A 7061-nucleotide genomic window follows, 5' to 3' on the forward strand; every position below is an offset into this window, starting at 1 on the left:
TGATAATGAGGGAGCAGATTCTTAATAACTGTCAAAATCAGCTGTTGCACCAGTACCTGGTAGACTCTGATCTGACCACTCCCAAAGAATTGGGAAAGAAGGCAGACAAATGGGTCAGAACCAGGGTGAGGCAGAAGGTACAGAACCAAGGTGGTGACCAAAAGAAGCAAGATTCCAAAAACTCTGACAAGGGTGGGGACAAGGGTAAAGACCAGAAGACTTCTCAAGGGCCCCAAAAATCTTCTTCAGGTGGGGATTCACAGGCTAACAAATGGAAAGGCCAAAAGAAACCTTGGTGCAAAATCTGTAAGCAGAAAACTCACTGGACCAGTGACTGCACCAAGGCCAAAGAAAATACTCCAGCCACCACCAATGCCCCTAAAGCACCTGCTCCCCCTAGTGCAGTTACAATTGGTGGTGGGAATACAAAGAATAAGGGTGTAGTAGGGTTGACCCTGGGTTCTGAGATGGACTCTGGCCTAATCAGAGTACCAACTCAGGCTGTGCTTGTCTGTGATGGGGGCATGGATATGTCCCCCTTTGTGAGTCCCAGTAACTTGGGCAAATACGGACAGCAGCCTTTAATAAATGGAGTAGAAGCTTGGGCATTCAGGGACTAAGGAGCAAGTGTCAAAATGGTGACAAAAGATCTGGATCCTGGGCAGATTATACTTGGTGAAATGTACCAAGTGACCAATGCTAGCAATGTCAGAACAGACCATTCTCTGGCAGTTGTTAACTTCTCCTGGGGAGGGGTAACTGGCCTAAAGAAGGTTGTGGTAAGTGCAGACCTACCAGTACAGTGCTTGCTTGGCAATTATCTAGAAACCTCTGCTTGGGCTGAGGTAGAGCTCAGGACACATGCAGAAATGTTAGGGATCCCTGCACCTGTCTTTGCTGTGACCAGGTCACAGGCAAAAATGTCTAAAACTGGACAGGCCCTGGATTCTGGAATAATGGACCAGGTGCCTCACATGAGGAGGAGCATTAGGTTTAAGGCAGAGCCTTCCCCCTGACTCAGAATGTTGATCAGTCTCATCAGGGAGATGATCATGAGCCTGAAGAAGGAGCTGTCCCAGAGGAGCTTAAACCTGACCACGTTGAGTTCTTGGGGACAGGGGGCCCTTCCAGGTCTGATCTGAGCCAGGAGCAGAAAACCTGCCCCTCTCTTAACCCCTTTAGCGCTGCGCGGATTTCCGCGCAGTGCTGAAGGTTCTGAGCGCGGGCAGGGCCATGACGGAACGGTTCCGTCATAAGCACAGCCCAACCGACGTGCATGACGGAACCGTTCCGTCATAAGCGTCGAAGGGGTTAAACCCTTCAGACAGCAAGCTGCTGATGAGGCTTCTGGGAATGCTAGTGGCACCCATAAAGTTTATTGGGATGATGGACTCCTATACTCAGAGAGTAGAGACCCCAAGCCTCCTGGTGCATCCAGGAGGTTGGTTATACCATTGAAGTTTAGGGGTTTCCTATTGACACTAGCCCATGATATTCCCCTAGCAGGACACCTGGGCCAGAACAAGACTTGGGACAGAATTGTTCCTCACTTTCACTGGCCCCACATGCCTGTAGACACAAAGGAGTTTTGTCGCTCCTGTGTAACCTTCCAAGCCAGTGGCAAAGCAGGTGGCACTACAAAGGCCCTCCTGATACCACTACCTGTGGTGGGGGTGCCCTTTGAAAGGGTAGGGATTGACATTGTTGGTCCCATGGATCCGCAAACAGCATCTGGGCACAGATTTATACTGGTGGTGGTGGATCATGCCACCAGGTACCCAGAGGCAATTCCCCTAAGGAGCACTACAGCACCTGTGATGGCAAGAGCTCTCTTGAGTGTGTTCTCAAGAGTAGGCTTTCCTAAGGAAGTAGTATCTGACAGGGGTGCAAACTTCATGTCTAGTTACTTGACTGCTATGTGGAAGGAGTGTGGAGTGAACTACAACAAGTTCACCACACCCTATCACCCACAATGCAATGGTTTAGTTGAGAGATTCAACAAACCTTAAAGGGCACGATCAAAGGACTCCCAGAGAAGCTTAGTTTAAAATGGGACCTGCTCTTGCCCTGCCTTTTATTTGCATACAGGGAGGTGCCTCAAAAGGGGGTTGGCTACAGACCATTTGAACTTTTGTTTGGACACCCTGTCAGGGGCCATTGTGTTTGGTGAAGGAAGGATGGGAGTTACCTCTCAAGCCCCCAAAGCAAGATATAGTGGACTATGTACTTGGTCTCCACTCCAGGATGGCTGAATACATGAAAAAGGCAAACAAAAACCTTGAGGCTAGCCAGGAACTGCAAAAAGCCTGGCATGGCCAAAAGGCTGTACTGACTGTTTACCAACCAGGACAGAAAGTGTGGGTGTTGGAGCCTGTGGTCCCAGCAGCCCTCCAGGACAAATGGAGTGGCCCCCATACAATTGTTGAACAGAAAGGGGAGGTTACCTACTTGGTAGACCTTGGAACCCCATATGTTGACAGGGCAGACATGGGCTTGCTCATGGCTACTGATGAAGGACAGGAGGAAGAGAGTGACCCACTCCCTGACCTACTTTCTCAGAACCCTGATGATGGGTCAGTTGATGGTGTAGCCTTGGCAGGCAGCCGCACTGCCCAGCAACAAACTGACTGCAGAAACCTTCTCAGCCAGTTTAGACATATGTTTTCTCTGACTCCAAGTCAGACCACCTGATGCACTCATGAAGTGGACACTGGGGACAGTCTACCTGTGAAGAATAAGATCTACAGGCAACCTGACCATGTCAGGGACTGTATAAGGACAGAAGTCCAAAAGATGTTGCATTTGGGAGTCATTGAACCCTCAGATAGCCCTTGGGCTAGCCCAATAGTCCAGGTACCAAAACCTCACACCAGTGGTGGGAAAAGAGAGATGAGGTTGTGTGTAGACTACAGGGGTCTCAATGCAGTCACTAGGACTGATGCCCATCCCATCCCCAGGGCAGATGAGCTAATAGATACTTTGGCTCACCCAAGTTTCTAAGCACATTTGACCTGACAGCTGGCTACTGGCAGATCAGACTAGCTGATGATGCAAAGCCAAAGACTGCATTTTCTACCCCTAGTGGGCACTATCAATTTGTGGTAATGCCCTTTGGTTTGAAGAATGCACCTGACACTTTCCAAAGGTTGGTGAATCAAGTCCTTACAGGCCTGGAAGACTTTGGTGCAGCGTATCTAGATGATGTTGCTGTCTTTAGCTCCACCTGGGAGGATCACCTGGTCCACCTGAGGAATGTTTTGGAGGCCCTGCAAAAAGCAGGCCTAACTATCAAGGCTACTAAGTGCCAGATAGGGCAGAGTCAGGTTGTGTACCTGGGCCACCTTGTAGGTGGAGGCCAGGTTCAACCATTGCAGAGCAAAATCCAGACCATAATGGAATGGGTTGCTCCAACTACCCAGACTCAGGTGAGAGCCTTCTTAGGCCTGAATGGGTACTATAGGAGATTTGTCAAAGGGTATGGATAAATAGTGACACACTTGAATGACTTAACGTCTAAAAAGATGCCCAGAACGGTTCAGTGGACAGCTGGCTGTCAAAAGGCATTTGAGGACCTGAAGCAGGCCATGTGCACTGCTCCCATTCTGCAGAGTCCTGACTACTCCAAGAAGTTCATTGTCCAAACAGATGCATCTGAATTGGGGGTAGGGGCTGTATTGTCACAATTGAATGATGAAGGTCAGGATCAGCCAGTAGCTTTCATAAGCAGAAGGCTGGCCCCTAGAGAGAAACGTTGGTCAGCCATTGAGAGGGAGGCCTTCGCTGTGGTTTGGGCTCTGATGAAGTTGAGGCCATACTTGTTTGGTACTCACTTCCTTGTTCAGACAGACCATAAGCCCCTCTTATGGCTAAAACAAATGAAGGGTGAAAACCCCAAACTGCTTAGGTGGTCCATTTCCCTACAGGGGATGGACTTTACAGTGGAACATAGACCTGGGAGTAACCATGCCAATGCAGATGGACTCTCTAGGTATTTCCACTTAGAACATGAAGACTCAACTGGTCAAGGTTAGTTTAATGTCCCTGCGTTTGGAGGGGGGGTTGTGTAGGAGAGTAGGAAATGCTTCACATGGGTACCCCCACTTTTTGCCGGTGTTTCACTGTTTTTCGACCTTAGTCTGGCTGTGGCCCTGCTAATCAGGACCACAGCCTAGCTGCTTCCTCTCTAAAATGGTTTCCATGTACATTAGGTACATATCTAATTGGATTCTGGAGTGCCTTATAAGCCCCTAGTATATGGTATACTATGTACCTAGGGCATAGGTACCTCAGAGGCCTACCAGGGGCTAATGCATGTATTATGCCACCTCTGGGAAGCACTCCAAAATGGCACCACAGGTCTGCTACTGCAGCCTGGGTAAGGGTGTGCTTGCACCCCTTACAGTGGTATAGGCTACCTATATCCACATATATATATATACAGACACATATAAACCTATAAGTCACTCCTATGGAAGGCCTTGACAATCCTGAAGGCAGAGTGCTTGGTTTTGTGTGAGAGGGTGCCCAAGCATGAACTGAGCCCCTCTGCAGCTTTCAGAAATACTTCCTTATGGCTGTTCTGAGATACAGCCATACCATATACTCTTAAGTGCATTATAACCTCACGGTAAATGCTAACTTTGGAATGGCTGCATCAAAACATGTCGTGTTTGGTGTCAAACGCTTTGGAATACTACACCCCCCCCCGCCAGTCCTGGCGGCGGGGGTAGCATTCCACCCTTCTAGAGGGAGAGACATGTTCACACTGGTCAAACCCGCTAGGACTTTCCTGAGCCCTGGCATCACAAAATGGATGACTCTGCCACAGACACGGGTCTGGCCTCCTGCTGCTGACCGAAACTCTGGCAGGGGAGGCGTGGACAATAGGTTTCTTGTCGAAGGGAGGTGTAACCAGACAGGCAGATGTGTATTCGGGCTGGGCGGGAGCACTCTCTGGTGCTTTGAAGTCCTGCACTAGGGGCATGTTTGCTGTCCCTGTGCATAGTCCAGTTCAAACCGGTTGCAGGGGCTACCTGCCCTTGCTCTGGTGCGAAACTGGACAAAGGAAATGGGTGTAACCACCCCTCTTTCCAGACCCACCCATAGGTGGGGCCTTAGAGTTAGTCCACCCACTAAACTTAGTATAAGTATAGGAATTCAGTCCCTAGGACTTTAGATTACCCTGGACGAAACTCTGCAACGTACATCCTGGACCTTCGACGTTCTATCCTGACTAGAAGACTGAAGAAATCTCCCTTGGGGTCAAGGAGTGACTCCCCTGCTTGGCAGGCACCAAAGAAGCAACTGACTGGTCTGCATTGCTGAAGCTCCCACCGGAAGCCGAAGTCTTTGCATCACCAGAGGTGGATTTTCAGACTTCCCCGAGGCTACCCTAAGTCCACAGCAAAGCTGAGGCCTGTGGCTATCGTGGGTGATGTGGAACCGTGACCCCTGGACACCGTGATCTTTTGCAACAACAGCATCTTCCTGGGCTTCCTCGAAGTTGTGCTTTGGGCTCCGAGTTGCCCCAGCCTTGAGCACCTCCTGCACTGAAGATTGCTGGCCTCCACTCCATGAGTGACCTGTGGGCCAGTTTCAAGTGCAACTGCTCAAGGCTCCTTTGCGATCACTAGCCCGTTGGCTAGCAGGTCCCCACGAAGGCAACTCCTTTTTTGCTTGGGCTTTCCTGGTTTCTCCAGATGTGCCCTGACTTACCCTTGCTGGGTGAGTCCCTGAGACCTTGCTGGTCTGCACCGCAGTCCTTTCTCTGAATTCCAGTGACTTGCCTTTTCCAAGGCTTGTTGGGTCCATTGTGGTCGCCGACACTGCAGCACTCGACAAACTTTGTGGGACAGCTCGAATCCAGCTTGTGCACTTCGTCGACGCCTCCTGGACCTCGTGGCTGAAGAGTCAAGACACCCATCAACTCACCTGAAGCACCCGACTTCTGTGGGCATTGGTCCATCCTGCCCTCGGTCACTGGCTAGTGACCCAGACTCTGCCCCCTCTGCTTTCAGGTTCCTTCCATCCTAGATCCAGGCTTGGATCTCTTCGGACACTTCTCTTCACGGCAGCAGCAGTTCTTTGCAGGCTTCCATTGAAATCAACGACGCGATCCGACACCAAAAGACACCTATGCACCCGGCTTCCCTGGGTGAGGTAACTAGAGTACTCATGTGCTCCCGTGGGTGCTAGCCCTTGCACTTCTTAAGTCCAAAAGGGTTTGGTCTTGACTCGATTCTAAGTGTCCCTAATCTTTAAATTTCCAACCGCGACATTGCCCATAGAAGATAACGAGAACCCGCGGTTGTGTTCACACACTGCAAACAGTTCCCGTGGGTCCCCTGTGTCACTACCTTGGGTGGTTCCTTGGGGTCCCAGCGATTCTACAGGCTCTAGTCCTTGTGTCTAGTTCAGTCGTGGTTCTTATACCACTTTTTTGGTATATGGTTTGGTACGCCCCAAGGGCCCAAACGTGTATTTGTGCTAGTACTGATGATTGCTCACTTGTAACTTAAGTACTTTGAACTCCAGTCTCATAAGGAGACTAGAGGGGTGTGTTTTAACCTAAATACATATATTTTAAATATATACCTGGTGTGGTTGTCCTTTCATTTGATCATTCAAGAGATTATAGACTGGTAAACAAGCTGCTTTACATTCCTTCAAGACTTACCCTGAAGGCTGCTCTCCATAGCTACCACTAGGATAGCTTTCAATAAAGGTTGTCTTTAACCTATCACCGTAAGGGGTTGTTTGGACTGATACAAGGTGCCAACTAGAACTAGTGGACAGCATATATCAGGCCACCTTCTCACACTATCCATCATAAGTTATCATTTGAAACAAAAAAAAACAACAGTAAAAAAAGCAGTAAAAAAAGGCAATATTTACCCAGCTCACAGTGCGATCCTAAAACACAGCAGTTACATGATTTAATTTTAGCAACCTCGACCAAGGAACATTCCATACCTTAATGTATAGGGGTGGGGGAGGTGGGGAGGGTGTCACGGGGAGAGATAAAACATGGCCTGCACTATTGGGACTGGCATGTTACAGTT

Source organism: Triturus cristatus, chromosome 2_1 (assembly GCF_964204655.1).
Source record: "Triturus cristatus chromosome 2_1, aTriCri1.1, whole genome shotgun sequence".
In the NCBI taxonomy this organism is placed as follows: domain Eukaryota; kingdom Metazoa; phylum Chordata; class Amphibia; order Caudata; family Salamandridae; genus Triturus; species Triturus cristatus.